General features: G+C 43.6%; 2 protein-coding genes across 6 annotated transcripts in view; one reads left to right on the top strand and one right to left on the bottom strand.

Moving 5' to 3' along the window:
* Nucleotides 1–19,461, top strand: part of LOC139758762 (RING finger protein 17-like) — a 272,806-nt gene that overhangs the window by 95,093 nt on the left and 158,252 nt on the right. The gene's annotated exons all lie outside the window — the stretch shown is intronic.
* The window catches only part of LOC139758764 (uncharacterized), a 32,204-nt gene that overhangs the window by 8,795 nt on the left and 3,948 nt on the right, over nt 1–19,461 (bottom strand). The window contains exon 1 of one of the 2 annotated variants that reach the window (XM_071680540.1): nt 8,126–8,281. The exons of the other annotated variant lie outside the window; for it this stretch is intronic. The gene's annotated coding sequence lies outside the window, so the exon portion shown is untranslated. Of the gene's footprint in view, nt 1–8,125; nt 8,282–19,461 lie in introns of those variants that run through there. 2 annotated transcript variants of the gene reach the window in all.

Here is a 19,461-nt window from a genome sequence, read left to right as displayed (position 1 = left end):
GGGGTTAGTGAGATCAAGTGGCAGTTGGGTCTCATAGAAGAATAATATATTACGAGAGTGTTAGTCACATGGTGTTGAACCAGAAAGGGTTATAAGACCATGGATGTTCGTGAAGAGAAAAAGGGGGAAAATCAAGTCTGTTAGAGAGGAAAAGATAGTGGGCGAGGCTACTGCTTACTGCTCGTTCTCGTTGGCAGCAGAGACAGGCGGGAAACCAGAGATAATAATCAGCGTCCAAAAATGACAGAAACTAATACCTTGAGATTGTTTGAATCTCGTGTTTACTGTATATCTAAATATATGAAGGCTTAAAGAAAGTGAGGAGAAGAGAACTTGGTTGAAGAAAAGTAGACTATGAATAGGACGGGTGCGTGCTGCATGTACGGAGTTTATAATAAGACTAGCCTGGTAGCACAGTTCTGAGATAATGTAAGACCACAAATCGCAACACGGAGGGTGCACCATGGCTTCAGGCACACTAACTCTCTCAAGTCAATACCCTGAGCGACTGCTGTCTGTTAACTTTTTTAAGCTAATTTAAGCCTCATTTGCCCATGCGGGCAAATGAGGCTCTAATCAAGGCCATCTAATTTCCCCTACATATCTCAACCAACCCGTAAGGGTGGATGAACAGCTGGGTTGACTGTGGACCGACTACCGCAACCAGGATTCGAACTTATGCGCTCAACCCTGGGCGGTCCATGAATGCGTCACGGTCAGGAACGCTAACCGTTACACACGGGAACCCTTACTGTCAGACCCTTCACAAACTTCTTCACTGAACGGTCCATAATGTTACTAGTGACTGTAGGCAATGTATCAGACTACCATAGGCTCATCCTAGCTGTTTATCTAACACTTTGCCTCGCATGTCATCCTGTGATTCCGGCAGGCAACTGTACGTGTCATCCCGCCCCCACCAGTAAATATTTCCACACACCGCATTCTAGGGATATTTATTACCCCCCCCCCCTCCCCTCCCCTTCCCCTTCATGCCTCATGACCTACATTTTGCCCAAATTTCCCTTTCCCACCAGCAAACATCGCACCATGACTCTCCCGTCCTCCATGTATTCCTTACCTCACGCTAGTTACCGTATGTTTTCACTATACAGAGGAGACCGAGTATAAAGCATTAGCGGTACTGCACGTAGGTCGCGGAAGTAATTGATGCGACAACTACGTTCGCGGCCACTGGTTAGGTTATTGTTGATGCTGCTAGGAGGAGATGGTGCTGGTGGTCAGTGCTGTTTCTGTGTTACGAGAAGAGTTTAACACTCGTGTTGTCCCGTCTCTTACCTTGTGTATTTGCATAATGCCCCTACCCCTATGTATGTATGTATATATGTATGTATCTATACGAGCACACACCCTCACCCCGGCTTGAACCAGTTACCCATTTATCGACCAGCCCTGAGGGGAGGATGATCACCTGGATTGAGTATAGGCTGACTACCACCCCCATGATTCGAACCCATATGGGGGCAACATCGGGCGGCCCCATGGTGACTCTTGCTCACTTACACTAACCTCTACGTTGCGGTGACCGGTGTATATGTGTTTGTACGTGTGTGTGTGTGTGTGTGTGTGTGTGTGTGTGTGTGTGTGTGTGGTTTATCCGTGGCTGGTGGTGCCGGTGGTGGGAAAGTGTGGTGGCGGTGTGGGGGTGACGGTGGCGCCATGTAACGGAACCCTGGCCAGGCCGCTACACTGATGACGCTGCCTCCCTCCCTCCCACTCTTACGCGCATCTCTACCACATGCTCACCTCTCGCTTCCCCTCTGCCACTCTCACGCTGGCCATGTACGTCAACCATAACATTACATACAAGATCTAATCCCATGATTCTGTACATTCCTGTCATGGTGTTATGATATTTGTTAAGTTTTCTCTCAGACGTATTGTTATCTTACTTTGGATGAAATACATCTACTCCCCTCCCCCGCCCAATCACACACACCACTCTTCAATAAGAAGCCGGAAGATAATGTCAAACGCAGGGACATAATTTCTTACGATTGTCGCTAAACAAAACCAACGTACCAACTTGACTTTAATGCTTCGTAATAATTAACTATTAATGAATGTCACTGTTATTAAGAGACATGGTCGGTACTAAAAAAAACTCTGCAGTAAGAGATGTGTACACCTCCAGGCCACGGCTGTTCCCACAAACAGACTTGCTCTGAACACTGAACAGTCACTCAGTCTGTAATACAAAGGTGTACTGTTGTACCCCTCACAAAGACACGCGCATCTCTTCACCTATTTACATGACTACCATCAGTAGTACCGAGAAAGATATAAAAGAAAAAAAAATCTGACCGAGAATTTAAAGCCACGAAAAGTGGCTGAGAAAAAAACAAATCTGACCACGAGTTTGAGCATTAGAGTTTATCTGTGCAAGTACACCTCCCACGTATCTCCTGCCTGTCGTCGAAGGGGAAGGTGGGAGCGGGAGAGTGGAAATTCTTTCCTTATTTATTACTTTCCAAAAGAAAGAACAAAAGAGAGAGCCAGTCAAGGGATTCTTCATCAGGCTCGGGGATCTCCTCTTAACGCTACCTCGCTCACGCGGGAAATAGCTTATACTTATGAAAAACAGGAATATATATATATATATATATATATATATATATATATATATATATATATATATATATATATATAGAATTACCAGGGCCTTCATGACCCTCTGGTTAACGTTTCGGTAATGACATATATCAGCATCAGAACCTACAAGGAAGGGATTATATGCAATTAACATGAACATTAAGAGTTTCTCTTCAACGCATATAGTTTAAAATGTTACCAGAAAAATATATACCACATATGCCCTGAGTGAAATGAATAACAGAAAGAATATGAAATTAATACTGACAAACAATCATACCTTAACTAAAAATACATTAAAACGTCGCTTTCATAAGTTCAGCGGAGGCATTACTTCCTAGTGAAGATTAAAACTCTACAATTCTTAATTAAAAACCCCAACGTTAACACATGCTTTTAAAAATAACGAGAAACCGTTCCACTGTGAATCTGTCATAAAGCTTATAAAAACACGATATAAACTCTTGACGATATACCTCACACATATATCTTTAGTTTTACTAACTTTTTTTTTACTAAATGAAATTAACTTCAGTTTATTGGGTACGGATGCAAGTGGAGCTGGCTTCTACGTTCCACATATCCACACCAGTTTGAGCAGCACCTGTACACGACACTAACTCTTACCAGTTAATGTCATACGTAGGACCAAGCCCTGGGTATAACCCATACAGACGTTGACCACCTGGCGGGTCCCGCAACAATACGTGTGAACCTTCTTTACATACAGGGAATGGCCAGGGAGGAGGAGGGGAGGAGAGTTCGTTGTGTAGTAAGCAAGAGGGGCGGGACGACGGGCCGTGGAGGAGCACAAGACTCGTGAAGATTGTTAAGTAATAGACCCAATGTTTGGATGCTTCGTATACACAGTAGTATGATAAACTAGATTTTCTATATGGTTAGCTGAGACGGCACGACAACTGAAGCCCTACTCGAGGCTTTCTCATTTTCTCTCTCTCTCTCTCTCTCTCTCTCTCTCTCTCTCTCTCTCTCTCTCTCTATATATATATATATATATATATATATATATATATATATATATATATATAACCAGCTAGGTACCCTAGGGGTGAACAAACAGCGTGGGCTGAGTGTGGACCGACTGCCACATCCAGGATTCGAACCTATGTGCTCGACCCTGAGCGGCCCTTGAATGCGTCACGGACAGAAACGCTAACCGTTACACCACGGGAGTCAAAAGATAATTGAATAATTAATAACAGAATACTAGTGATGTGAAGGACAAGAGAAAAGTAATGAAAGATAAATCGTTTATCATGAAGAAATAATGGACTGACATAATGAATGAGATTCCTGTGGAGTGCAAGGATGTAGTAGACAGCGGATTGGAGAAAAAAATTCATATATCAGCGGGCAGGAAGGATAGGTGTGGCTACTGGAGAATTGCACAATGTGATGATAGAAGGAATTGCACAGTGTGATGATAGAAGGAATTGCACAATGTGATGATAGAAGGAATTGCACAATGTGATGATAGAAGGAATTGCACAATGTGATGATAGAAGGAATTGCACAATGTGATGATAGAAGGAATTGCACAGTGTGATGATAGAAGGAATTGCACAATGTGATGATAGAAGGAATTGCACAATGTGATGATAGAAGGAATTGCACAATGTGATGATAGAAGGAATTGCACAGTGTGATGATAGAAGGAATTGCACAGTGTGATGATAGAAGGAATTGCACAATGTGATGATAGAAGGAATTGCACAATGTGATGATAGAAGGAATTGCACAATGTGATGATAGAAGGAAAAATGTGATGGATATGATAAGCTGGAATGCAGGTGTGGTAACAGTGGGGAAAAAATAGGTTTGGTAACTGGACTAAATGACGAGAGTTTAGTTAACAAGCAGACTGGAGCAACTAATGACGGTAACTGTAGACGGGGAGCATGAGTGTTGTGACAGAGACAGGATAACAGTAGACGGGGAGCATGAGTGTTGTGACAGAGACAGGATAACAGTAGACGGGGAGCATGAGTGTTGTGACAGAGACAGGATAACAGTAGACGGGGAGCATGAGTGTTGTGACAGAGACAGGATAACAGTAGACGGGGAGCATGAGTGTTGTAACAAAAGAGACAGAATGACATTGGACAGAGATGAGGTGGGGGGGGGGGTCTTGTACCCCCACAGCCCAGGCTGGGCCCAGGTTACTTGGGTCGATTCGTTGGTCGACCAAACTGTTGGACCGCGCAGCCCACGTAGCCCTCACAGCCTGGCTGGGCCAGTGCCCTAGTAGGTGCTTCCCCGGGGCCACCTTCAACTCCCCCATGTTGCCTCTGACAGTACTGAACACAAGTGGTCTTCCTGTAGGACTGCTTTCGTATCTTTTGGCAACAGTGCTTCATAAATTATACCAATGAAGCACCTCTTAAGAGTTATTTTATCCTGTGAGCAACTTGAACAAGTACAAGACTCATTACTGTCCAGTATTGCACTCTTCTGCCTTACATTGGTGTGTGTGTGTGTACAGGTAAAGGCATGGTACATACATATGTGCAATGCTAAGGGACGGGGTAACGCGTGTGTAAAGTTCCCTCCCCGCAACACATGAACAAAAACCACTGTACACAGGTGATCATCCCGTTTTCGAGTGGGCTGGGATCCCCGCCCCGCCCCGCCCCGCCCTTCCGTTTAACTTGTCAAACTCCCCATGTCAGAAAATAATGTAAAAAAAAAAAAAAAAAAAAAAAATCTTTATTTTCGTTGACACGTTTCGTAAGTGTTCCATCATGAGAGCGCACTACAACGATTCGAAAACCCCCGACACTAGTGAGTTAGTTGCATAGGTCAGTGATGTTATCAGCTGGTAAACAATGAAGCGTCCACAAACCTAACTCTTACAGGTTTGTGGAACTCTGTCACCTTCCCATGATTAACAGGTGCATCATCATTACACAGCAGTTACCATTATAATGAGTTAATTGATGACCGTAAGTGTTGTTTACTACACGGTATGATTATTAAAGTGGAGTTACAACAGTACTGTCGTCAGTTGGACTTGGATGCCGTAAAAAGGTATTTAGAGATGTGTCTTTAACTCAGAATGAGTTGTTTGTTAGGCACGAGGTTCCGTATGCCAAATGCGACCAAATGTTGCAAATTTGGGTCTGGTTTGACCCATGTCTAATGCATGAAAGTATATAGTTATTCTGTACAGTATTTTACTATCCGGAAACCACTTATATCTTCCTATTGTTCGCACTTAAGGTAACTGTATCACATACAGTACGATAACTTTTTTCGGTTGGGCACTTAGATTATCCAGTGCAATAAGTCTTCAGTTCTGTATTATGCATTACAACTGCTTATTATCGTATGTCACTGTTTGCAGTCTAGTCGGTCACTCAGTGTTAATAACATGTATATCACACCCAGATCTACATATCGTAGATCGACACTGTAGTATCCATCATGCACTTATGTCGTTCACTTAACTGCAGTATCCACAATGGCAATTATAAAGTCGATCACCGAATTATCCACGGTGGCACTTATATCGTAAATGTACAGTGTAGTATCCACCGTGGCACTAATATCGTTAGTCTACACTGCACTATCCACAATGGCACTTTTAACATTTGATTTACACTGCATTATCCACAGTGGCACTTGTATCATAAGTGTACGCAGTAGTATCCACCATGACACTTATGTCGCTGATCTACACTGTAGTATCCACAATGGCACTTGTATCGTAGATTTACACTGTAGTTTCCACGGTGGCACTTATGTCGTAGATCTACACTGTAGTATCCACAGTGGCACATATCCCAGATCTACACTGTAGTATCCACAGTGGCACTTATATCGTAGATCTACACTGTAGTATCCACAGTGGCACTTATATCGTAGATCTACACTGTAGTATCCACAGTGGCACTTATATCGTAGATCTACACTGTAGTATCCACAGTGGCACATATCCCAGATCTACACTGTAGTATCCACAGTGGCACTTATATCGTAGATCTACACTGTAGTATCCACAATGGCACTTATATCGTAGATCTACACTGTATCCCAGATCCAGACAACAGCATCCAACGTATTGTTGTATAATACACTCACTGTATTATCCACCAGGCCAAGTATATCTACCAAATTTACACTGCAGGATCCAGCAAAACACTCGGTTGTTTTCCGTCATGTTCGTTATAACAGCACTTACTCGTTTGACATTATCCAGTAATAAGATTTCATACATTTTCCACCATGACACTTTTTTCTGTGTGGTGCTTACACTTTTATTATCCACTTTCTGTAGCTACACACGCAGCACGTCCACATGTACCTTAGCACTTTACTTTTCATACCCACTACAACTTTTTCTTTGTTTCGTCACACTTAGTAACACTGGTTAACAGTAAGGCACTCCAGACTGTTATTATGTGGTCAGGTTTTTCTGTCACTCACTGGGGCAGTTTCTCATGTTATCAAGTTTCCTGTAACTCATTGTGGCTCTTGAATTATTCAACGTGGCAACACTTTCCTGGTTTTGCTCGAGCTGAGTTATCACCAGTGGTTCGTTGTTACATTATCTAGTAGTATAGTCATAATAAACAGAAAAGCACTTGTTTTCATTTCATATATTCACTAAATGGTTTTGCTGGAATGACACATATGTTATCCAATATGGCACTTTATTTTCCGGTAAAGCATTTACTTAATACGGCTCTTCCCTCCTGTAGCAGTGTTGCTTCTTCAACGTGTAATCCAGGGTAGCTTTCCTTATATGAAGTCCATCACATCCTCCTCCTGTCGATTATCTTAAATCTCTTTTATACCCAATGTAACACTACTTCCTTCAACAGTTACTTTTATACCCAATGTAACACTACTTCCTTCAACAGTTACTTTTATACCCAATGTAACACTACTTCCTTCAACAGTTACTTTTATGCCCAATGTAACACTACTTCCTTCAACAGTTACTTTTATACCCAATGTAACACTACTTCCTTCAACAGTTACTTTTATACCCAATGTAACACTACTTCCTTCAACAGTTACTTGACGTCTCCTTGAATCATTAAGTACAGCCTGTGGTACCGTGTGTGGCACTCACGACTGGTACCTTGACACGAGTGGCCTTGAATTTTCTCAGCCAAACCTTCTTACATACGAGCACGACACTTCCTTATATGATCCAAGAAATCCTCAAGGTATCAGTTGGTAAAACCATTGCGGTAAAATGGCTCAGCCCTCAGACTGGTGATGATATATATATTACGACTTAAGTATTTTGTAGCAATATGATCAAAGCTGTCACTGAACACGATCCACATTTATATCTTAGATGACAGTAGAAACGGTGGTAGTGATGGTAAACGAGATCCTTATGAACAATACAGCGCCACATTTTGTAAGCTGCTGTTATGTACTTAAGGCTGTATTCATGTTGTCAGTAAGCTGCAAAACTAAATCCTGTAATCAAACACAATATAATAACACTTGTCAAAAAAAGTTGGAGGATACTTACCGTAGACTCGAAACATCATTCCAAGTCGTGGAAACTGAAGATCATTCAGCCAGTGCAGAGCAGGAAACCTGACTTCCATGAAAGTTCAAACCAAAAGCCTCAAGCATAACTGTGGCCAGATAAGACAAAAGAGTGGACGCCAGATATACCAACTGTTAAATATGGAGCGAAATACTTAAGAAGCAACAAGAATCACGTGTTCAGGGCGCTAAAACACACAGCCTAAAGATGAACGACCCAACTAACCCATGAAACAGTGATACCTCAATGTTGGACATACCAAAGGTCGCCACCACACCACAGAACCCCCGCGAGGGCCCCCGACACCCTGCTCCACGACCTGCCTGACGTAACTTTGTTTTTCAAAATTTTCAAACGCTATCACCATCAACCGTAAACATATACCAAGAAATTGGCACAGTGGTTTCGGATTTTTTCAATTGGCTCTTGCATAATCGGCAAAACCATTAAAAAACAAAATTGCTTTTTTGTTGCCAATTTTGACTTGAAAGAAGTTTTGGCTATGTGAAGAAATTCCTATTTTTAAAAACAGTGGCATCTTGCCTGGTGTTCGTGGTCATCGTGCAGTGTTAAAAGATCATCCAAGCACCACCCCCGCCTCGTATGGTTAAACCTGATCGAGTGATTAAGAGAAGAATACTGAAATGTGAAAAGTTAACTGGCGGACGTCAACAGATGCCAGGCGACGGTAAAAAACAAAGCTTTACATGTGAAGTGAAAGAGAACACCTCTCTAACTCTTCCGTTACGATGGGTTCGGGGGTCATTTACCCTAGCAGCTCGTCTCTAACCGAGCTGCCGTCTTGCTCCCTTTCCCAGCTGGGGCTATTGGAGGGCTCGCCCGTAGACCTCAAGTATCTACGCTACCATCATATAAACAAGTATGGCGTACGTGTTCCGGTTCGAGATATTTGCAGTGTTCGCGTCTTCCTGTATCTTTAAAATCCTCGCGTCTGAAGACGTAACTCTAGAGCTGGTCGAATCGTTGACGAAGGACGGGATCACGACTCTCTTACGTGATCCACTACAGCGATAATGTTCTTGAGGCACTGAAGACCTGACATGACGTCAGCTCGTGTGTTATGCTGTTTTATAGGCACGATCTGGTGCTCACTCAAACTAAAAATACAGGTTGCCTTAAATACCAACTGAATATCAACAATCGAGGTCCAAATCTATTCATTTCACTCCCTGTAGGTATCTGGTAAGGATATTTAAGTGAAGAAATGTTAGAATATCAACAATCGAGGTCCAAATCCATTCAATTCACTCCCAGTAGGTACCTGGTTCGGATCTCTCAGTAAAGAAATGTTAAAACTCATTGTATGATTATCGACTAAGGTGTCTTATCTGTCAAGATAAGGGTAGTTAAACGTGTTGGCCGAGGACTTAAACAGCCATAGTAGGATGGAACCAAAGAACTTGGTCTTCGGTGGTTAGTTATTTGGGCTAAAGGCCTGTCGGATGGTACGGTCATTAAGGCCGTCAACGTCAAGCTATAACTAGCAATTGAGAGGCAGTTTGTCATTATGATTTTTCTTCCACTGATATATTTATGGTAAACTTTAAAGTATTGGTACTACTTAAACAGGTTAAGTAGATATTTGACAATGTTTGATTACTATTTGTGTTCTGGGGAGGAGTCTTAAACTCGTGTTGCCCTGTCTTTTAATTTTGTATAAATGTATAGTCCTTTACCCCTCTTTTAATCTTGTATAAATGTATAACCTTTTACTCCTATGTATACACACATACACGCATTTTGCAAGTAGCCTTTTTACCGAACTGCCCCGTGGGGAAGATGAACAGCTGGGTAGATTGTGGTCCGGCTGCCCTGACCAGGAATCAAACCTTCGCGAGGCGGCCCGTGCATGCGTAACGGTCAATAACTGTAACAGCTGCATCATGCGTAAAAGCGTACGCTTAATTCAAACTTTAAACCTAAAATGGTTTTAGTAGAATCAAATACATAGATTATTGAAGAGGTTGACTACCAAGAAGAAGCAGCCCTGGTGTCAGCAGCATTAGCCTGGGTGTTGTGACAGAGGCAGGCGCGGTAAGACAACCGTAAGTACGCCTTGGATTTCAGTAAGATATATGTTGCCAGATGTCACCATTAACACAACCCTCGCTGCCTCGCAACTAACGAACCGCACTTGGAAGGTTGTGCCTTCAACCAGATTAAAACAGTTCTCATGCCTGCAAAGCAGGAACATTTCGGAAGTTAAAAGTAAACATATCGCAGTTTTTAAATAATGTTAAGTTACAGTTGTAATACTTCAAGTGATATACCTTTGGCTGAGTCCCCCTTCATGTACTCTTGTACCGCTTCATATTCGCAATCGATCCTTTCATCTTAGCAATACCAGCATAAAATTACTGTTATTTTTAATAAAGTACACTTTACATTTGTTTCTAAGAAAGTGTACCTTTATCCATAATTAGTTTACCAGAACTATTATATCCTCGCCCTTAACATCAACATACTCTTGCATAAAACCAGCACAGAGAATGTCACTTGCACCAGGAATTGCTTGCTCCGACTTGCCCATCACAAACCTTGCCTTCAATTAAAGTTTTCTTTAATACAACATCAACTTATGGGGTCCAATCAGGCACTGTAGTGTCAAGAACGGACGAATGATGCGTAAGAAACATCACTGAGGCTATTGCTGTATCTTTTACTATGCAGATGATCTACCGATTGACGAAGTGCAACACACGAATGACTTTTAAGATCTGAAGCATTATGAATATTTACATATCAAACATTTTGGCTGAAAACATGTGATCAGGATTTTAGAAAATTCTTGCCTGGACAGACTAGGATCATTATAGTCATAGAAAATTGGTGCAGCTTTACGTAAGTCCTAAACACTAGAATTTCCTTTCCCAATACGATTAAATATTTCAATCAACAGCGATGATGACGGAGCCGCAGCAAGACTGTTTTTGCGCTGTTGCCTTCTCGTCACAAGCAAGTTAGGGAAGATTACTCTCGTCCCCAGACACTCTTTCCCACGATGGTTGTCCCTCGCACCGTTTGTGTTGCTTATGGCTACTCCCTCGGTAAAATACACCACTGTGTTATATTAAAGTTATCGTACTGCCAACTGGTCCGGTGTTTCAAATATTAAATTTCGAAGAGGAATGCAATTAACCACGAGAAACAGGAAAACAAAGAGCAGGCAAATCCTGACCCCACGATAATACATAGGTCGGGGTAGGGGGTAAGGGGAGGGATCCACTGTGTTCGTTTCCTACCAGCGACTGAAAATGTGCATCCACCTCAGTAGCACTTGTATGCAGAGGCCTACTTGACCTGTAGTACATCAATAATTCATACATCAAACTAAAATGTATACAAGTTTCTAGCTTTCCGCAAAACAACTGAATTTTGAGTAAACTGGGTTGTTTTGGCACATCCCTTTTCGGGCGTTGAGACACTTCATCACCAGATTTTCTGGATCAGTATAATTTACTAGTGTCAGTCAAGAATCATATATATTATTGTAACTCATTAACTAAATTAAAAAATTATAGAAAAGCAAGTAAGAAAAAGGACTTCTTATCAAAAGTGAAGCCATAATCCATGAAGTGAGATGCTTGAAAGGCGGATGGGCTGTGACGTACGGGTGAGGTGGGGAGTCGGCAGGGGCTGGAGAGGGAGGAAGGAAGGTATCGACAGTCGAGATGTGAATTGCGCACGTTGAGCACATATATATATATATATATATATTTTTCTTTTCTGTTGATAGACTATCTCTCTGGTGGGAGAGACTGAACACAGATATTAACATGTACACATCTATCCTCAATTCTGGCAGATATCATTGGCGGTTGTGAAAAGGGCTAACAGTAAAGTAATCCTTGATATGTTAATGTAGTTTTTATCCTGAAAAACCAACAGCAGCGCAGTGTTCCGTACTGGAATGTTATGGATTTTTTCTTATGACGACACAACCGAATACATTCACGGATGGCCGTCCCTACTGAAGACGCTTAAAGAAGATCGTTAGTAAAGTTATTGATCAGCGTTGGTGTGTGTGTGTGTGTCTGTGTGGTTATTAATCTGCGTTTATGCCAGTCAAGTTTGGATGGGAGGATAACAGCTTGTATTTACTTGTTACTTGTTCCCCTCGTTACCTGCCTGGGAGGTAATTCCTCAGAGATGGTGTGTGTCTTCATCGTGTTATATCAGTCAAGTTATTAAGATGTCTGGCTTGTTACCATCCCACATGTTATTAAGATGTCTGGCTTGTTACCATCCCACAAGTCCATTTTCGTCACTCAAGTAACAAACATCTGTATACCTCCAAAGTTATGAGAAATACCCTCGTGTCAGTATAAATATACTGCAGTACTTTTACTAAGAAACCTGGTAATTAGTCTCACAACATCTACAACCTGCAGAACCGTATTATACTACGACGTTGTAATACAACAGGTTTTTCTAGTGACCATTTCGGAAAGTTCAAGTCCTGGGGCTTTTTTCTAATAATTTCTTGTTATAATGTGTCCTATCGTGTTATATCGTATACGGGTGACTCAGAGCTTTTTGAATTGAAAAAGACAAACTGGCAAGTCGAGATGGTCATAACAGCATTAGGATCAGAAGGGGTCATAAGACTTCTGCCCCATCAGGGTAAATTGATCCTCGGACCGAGGTTAAACGTTTAGGCGGTACGTAATAACAGACACAAGAAACGTTTCACAATATCCCTCGATACAGTCATCCACAGTAACAGTTAAGAGTAGGTGGCCTATGTCTAATACAGTCTTTTTCGTTGGACTGAGACTAATGGGTGGAAAGTGCTTTTCTTTTACTTTTGTGATTAAACAAGAGTCGAGTTTAACGTTGTCAAACTGCAGTTAAAACTCGTACATAAAGTGATTATCGTAGTTTTGATAATGACATAGTTATTGTGGTACTTTACTGGTTAAGTTCATCAGAACAAATCATTAATAAAGAACTGAGAAAACTAAAGTACGAGAGTTGTTAAAACCTTGTGAGAAGTTTAAATTGTTGGCCAGTACCGATGTTAGTGGGAAAGACATTTGGACTGTGATATAATCACGAATTTTACTGAAGACTCCAAGTTCCTGGAGCCACTGGACTTTAGGCTCTGGTCTCTTGAACTGACGAGTAAATGAGGAGTCTCATAGCTGGAAGGCTATCATGCAAGGTCGTTAAACATCATCCATCGAATGCGTAGGCTGTCAGTCGTTTGTACAGCAGGATCAATTGTTCAGAAAAGAATTTACGGTATTTGATTAGACCCCTCGGGTTCTCAATGGCAGACTTAGCTATATGTGCAAGATGGGGTTACCGAGGCATATTAGGTATTACAGTAATGCTAAGTGCCTGTACGTTTATCGTGTTGAGTGATGTCATTACAGATACACACACTATACCAGATGGAAAAACTTTGAGGACTTTTAGGAAGAGAGACGCGACATAAATCATGTTTTAGAGGCATTAAGCAAGTGGAGACCGTATGCCCCATAAAGGTATTCTGTGCAAGTTATGGAGGAAGATGTCTCGAGACGAGATCCTGACCTAGCAGGACACGATGAAGTGGATTTTCTTTTTATATGAGTGGCTTTAATACTTATGAATCACCACTGATGAGGCTGTAGTCTGTGTTGGTGTGACGAAGAGGCTGGGAAGAGCATGGTTGAAGGAATGGAGAGAGTGACTGAGGAAAGGAATGTGACAGATATTAGATCATGGGAAGGCAAGTAAGTACTGTGGGAGATGAGCATAACCTTACAAACGCCTTACCATGGTTTCGGAGGTCTTCTGTCCCCCACAGTTCAGGCTGCGTCCACGCTGCTCAACTGCATATGGCTGGTCAACTAACCTGTTGCAGGCCGCAGCCAGTAAACCTACACAACCACATGGCTGGTCTGGTGCACCCTGTATATGTTTTTCGTGATATCCTTCACAAATTTCTTCACTGTACATCCTACATATTGAACAGTATTGGACCCCTGATGTATAGTGTTTTCTCTGATATTCTCCAAGAATTAGCTTAGCAATGGAAGGGGACCATGCTTTCCACGATTTTTGAGGTGTAAATTACTGTAAACGTCTCTTAAGTTTAAACCATTTTGTGCTATGAAATTGTGGTGACAATCTTTGAAAAATCTGTACAGGTACTTCAAATTTTGTTTGTTCTTCAGCGCCTCCATAATTCTGTCGCAGTCATCAAGCAATTGAGAAGCATGTTCATCCTTTCCTGAACCTGTATGTTCTCCTGAATTATAAGAGATTACTTGATACCAGACAGATGCCAAAGTCCAGTACTTTTCCCCAGAGCATGTTTGGTGCTGGTGCAAGAACGTTTGGCATCTATTTATAAAGACAGAGTTCCAGGAATCTGTTCCTTGGGCAGAGTACATGGTATGTTACTGGTTGTCTCAAAGTTCCCCGGTATGGTGGTGAGATGTGTTATATTGTAAGACAAAGGAACCCTTGCTGTTTAGGAAGAATCACTTGCGTTGTTAATCTTCACGGCGATTGTTGCCACGGTGAACACAGATTTACATTGTTTGTATAATATCTCAAATCATTTAGCAATTACTCTTGTATTTACCCTCTCCTGTTTTAAGTGGGCCTATGGAACTTGTGGTCCTTGATTCACGTTTTGCATATGAATAAAAGTATGGAAGAGTAGCAAGTGTGTGAAGGACCGGGGGAGCATAATAATAATGAGCTGGAGAGAGAGAGAGAGAGAGAGAGAGAGAGAGAGAGAGAGAGAGAGAGAGAGAGAGGCAAATATAACAAACGATGTGTATTGGAGGACATGAAGAAACAGTGACTGGGGAACAATATAGACAAGGGGAGTGTGAGGGGCTGATCATGACACTAAACTGGAGAAGATTTACAATGTTGGAGGAGTGGGAGTAGGACACCTAAGGTGGGTAAATGTTAGAGAATATGTAAAGAAAGATACAAGAGGGAAATGTTCAATGTTGGAGCGTCAAAAACCTTAAATGAGCAGAACGAAAATGACATGGTAGTGGAAGCATATAAGGTAACTTGGAAAAGGAAAAAGAAGTTTGAAGCAAAGTCCGGGGGAACTGTGTTGGAAGACGGGACGGGTGTAGGGTGGAAGAGGAAGGGGAGAGAGCATTAGTTAGGTGAGTTAGGGGGAGCAGGTAGCAGGCCAGTCCGGGAGAACGGGTGACGTATTGTACCAGCAGCTGAATCGAGGAGGGGGAGCAAGATGGGGAAAGAGTTAAGTGAGTAGGTGAGTACGTCGAGGAGATGTGGGGGGAGGTGGTGGTGAGGAAGAGCGTGTGGTTATGAAGCACGAGGAGAAGACACGTGATGGGGACGGGGAGCAAGAAGCAGGGGAGATGCCCAGTGGTGAGGGATTCAACGGTAGAGGCAGAGGGTGTGTAGGGGGGCGGGGGGGATGTAAAGCAGGACCATGAGTTACCCAGGCAGCAAAGAGAAAGGGTAGGGGAGTGACGGGAAGGAGGGTAGGGGAGTGACGGTATGCTGGGTGAGGGCTGGCAGGACGGTAGGTGGGAGGGAGTGACGGAATGATGGGTGAGAAGTGACGTTATACTGGGTGGGAGGAAGTGATTGGACGATGGATGAGGAGTGACGATACGGTGGATGAGAAGTGACAGGACAGTGGGTGAGAGGGAGTGACGGCAAAGTTGATAAACCGGAGTGGCAGAACAATGGGTAGGAAGAAGTGACGGGACAGTGGATGAGGATGAGTGACACAGGACGGCGTCTAGGAGGAAGTAACGGCAAGGTGGGTGAGGGAGAGTGACGGGGAGACACGGGGCGTTGGGTGAGAGGGGAGTAACAAGACGGTGAGTAGGAGGGAGTGACGGTACGGTGGATGATGGGGAGGAGTGACAGGACGATGGGTAGGGAGCATCGGTGCAGTAGGTGAGAGTATGGTGGTAGGAAAGTACGATGGGTGAGCGGAAGTTACTGTGCAGACAGGGGTAGTGGGGGGATGGTGTGTGCCAGTACGGTGGGTGAGGGAGTGGTGGTGGTTAGCAATATGAAGAATGATGGGTCAAAGGATTAATATCACTTTGGATGAGGGGGTTGACAGCACGGTGGGTCAGGTGAGCTGTCAGTAATGAGGACAGATGGGAAGTGTAATGGTACCGTAGGTGAATGACAAAATGTCCAAGGTACCGTGTGTGTGTGTGTGTGTGTGTGTGTGTGTGTGTGTGTGTGTGTGTGGAGGAGGGAGGGGGGGGCGTAAACACGGTGCGGTGGTTGAGTGCATGACGTTGTCCATTTTTTCCTCCCCCAATTTCAATAGCTTATTCCTTGATAGAGGAACGAGCTCCTAGTGCTGTCCTGTCACTAGGTAACCCTGTACAGTACTACCGGAATTATCTGGTGAGTGTCACGAGTACAACGGGGTTTACTAAAACCTAAAGGAAGGAAGGAAGGACACATTCCTTTCGTACATCATCATCAATATTGTTTACATAACACCTGGCCCATGTGGGGAGGATCATCGTGTCTCCGTCGGGGGGGGTCGTGAAGTCGTGGTCCAGCAGGCGTTACAGAAGCGTCGTGTGTGAAGGACATCTTAGATGGTAGGATCATTAAATTGTGACGGTGTGAAGGATGTAGGAGAGTGACGCCATGATGGGTGTGAGGAAGTCACGGTATGAATAATGAGTGTGAGTATTGTGTGTTGTGAGACGTGAGAATACAGTGGATAAGGGACTGTGCCGCAGTGGGTGATGGAACCTTGGGTAAAGGTGACGAAACTTCGAGTAAACAGTGTGGGTAGAGTGGGTAAAAAGGTTGTGACAATGTAGTGGATGAGGGTCTGTGAGGGTACGATGGGGGAGCAGTGGTGCAGAGAGAGAGGGAGTTGACGATAAGGTGGGGGAGGGAAGAAGCCGGTACAATGGGTAAGGGGGAGTGACAGCATGGTGGAAGAGTACAGACTTAGAGGTCACTAAGACAAGATTTTGACAGAATGGCTAGGCTAGTGCGTGGGGTTCACTGCCTACAGTGCTTGCTGAATCGTATAATCAACACAACACAGGTAAAACATGCCTCAAAGGCCATCTCTAGGGAAAGGAATAAGAGAAAAGAAAGTGGAACTTAATAGGAGTTCCACGGGTGTTCGTAAACTTCACTCTTACAGTCAGTCAGGTTACAGGTAAAAACAAGAGAATCAGGAGAAACGCACATCTAAGCTGTTAAGAGGAAAGAAGAGTTATCGTAACGGTCAATCTTCGAGTGGCAGGCCTCCACACACAAATTGTGGGAAGCATCAACCAGGCACGTGCCTCGGTTACAAGCCTTGATGGGTGGGGGGCCCATGCAGATAGCTCACGAGAACAATGGTCAAAATACTGGTAGCAACTGTGGAGGAAGGAGAGAACACGAGACTGACGAGGTACACAAACGGATGGTTGAAAGGGAGTGACGTCTGATGATATAATGAGACGGAAAGCTTTTGATTCCTCTCTAGTTAAGATAGGAGTAAGAACCAGGTAAGATGTGTGGGCAGTACTCCATACTATGGCCAACAAAACAAACTCTAGATATGAACGGCTGCCCACAAGAAAACAGCACCTACTATACAACACACCTGGCATTTGAGAAACAAACTTGTTGTCATTTTAATTACATGGGGTTTTCAGGATAAAGTGGAGAATATGGTTACACCCAACACGTTTATATTATTACGATACTGAACTGGGTTCTGAAATGGAACAAAGGGATATATGGAGAAATTGCGTTTCGCACTAAAGAAAACAATGATCAAAAACAGAATGGGAGGGAAAGTATAAAAAAAATCTTGAGCATAAGATTGAATAAGGTTAGGGGTAGACAAAAAAAAAAAAAGAACTATAAGGAAGAGAAAGTAAGAAGATAATGTGACAGAACCTTGAGGAACAACACTTTTGATCCAGAAAGTTGCATATAAACACTGACTACTGGAATGGAACGATTACAGAGGAAACTGTGCATCAGGGAACAGAGAGCAGCTTATAACACAAAAAGTCTGTTAGAACCATAGACTTATAACACGACCCACCAAATACTTTGGAGATGTCTCAAGCTATTACATACTAAGCTTCACCAAAATTCATGAGAGAGGAGGGATCATCAGTAGACCTAGCATGTGATCAGACAGAAGGGAAATGGTTGTGACAGTACCAGTGCTAGAGTTGGTTGTTATTGACAGTATGGTGGACGGGGGAAAGGGAACAGATGAAATCACAATACCAGACCTGGTATATAAATGTGTGAGGAGTTGACAGTAACTCAGGTGAGGCAGAGTGACTACGGTGGGTGATAGGGTGACCACCTTGAGCGAGGGAGAGTGACGGTAATATGATGATGAATGCCAGGAGGGTGGGCATGGGGGTGACAGCACAGTGGGTCACAGGAAAGACAGTGATTGTGTGAGAAATGACAGTACAGTAGGTGAGGGGGAGTGACGGCACATTGGTTGAGGCCGACATCATCGGTAAGGGGAAGTGACGAGAAAGTGGGTTAGGCTGGAATGAAAGTTAGGTGGATAAGGAGCTGTGACGCTACGGTGGCTGAGGGACAGTTGGATGAATGGGAAGTGACGATACCAGTGGTAATAGGATGACAGTTCTCCGGGCTTACAACACGGTGCGTGAGTGGATGACCACGGTGGGTTGAGGGGGAGTGACGGTAAGGTGAGTAAAAGGATGATGGTGCGAGGGATGAAGGGTGTAACAGTACGATGGTTGAGGAGCGATGGTAGGGTGGGTTCAAGGAGCAACGACATGTTGGCTTAGGGGGAGTGGCAGTAAGGTAGGTGAGAGGAGGTAAAGCGAGGTGAATGACTGTTGGAGCGATGTAGGTGAGGGGGAGGGCTAACAAGAGAGAGTGAAGGAGTGATGGTACGGTGAGTGAAGAGGCAATAGTACCTTGATGAGGGGGGAGTGATAGTGAGGCATGAGGAACGACAAGTAGGTGAGTGGGCGTGACAACACGGAGGGAAGATGATGGGTTAACAGTATGCTGGATGAACAGTGCAAGGAAGATATATAAGGAGAGAGAGGGGGATGATGGTGAAGTATGATGGCTGGGGGAGAGTGAAGGTACGATACAGTAGTTGTTGGGGGTCCGTGTGGGCCCAAGGGCTTTGTCATCCAACACCTTCGTCTACCGACGACCCAACCCAGCAGCCCAGGTTGCTGGGGTAAAAGACCCCCGAAGAGTACATAAGGTAAACATCAGTATGGTGGGTGAGGGGGGAGTGGCGGCATATTGAGTGAGGGGGAGTGGCGGTACGGTAGATAAATGGAGGGGGGGGAGGCTTTGCC

Source organism: Panulirus ornatus, chromosome 31, assembly GCF_036320965.1.
Source record: "Panulirus ornatus isolate Po-2019 chromosome 31, ASM3632096v1, whole genome shotgun sequence".
Classification (NCBI taxonomy): domain Eukaryota; kingdom Metazoa; phylum Arthropoda; class Malacostraca; order Decapoda; family Palinuridae; genus Panulirus; species Panulirus ornatus.
The sequence above is the reverse complement of the archived record's forward strand: the minus strand, read 5'-3'. Positions and strand labels throughout refer to the sequence as shown.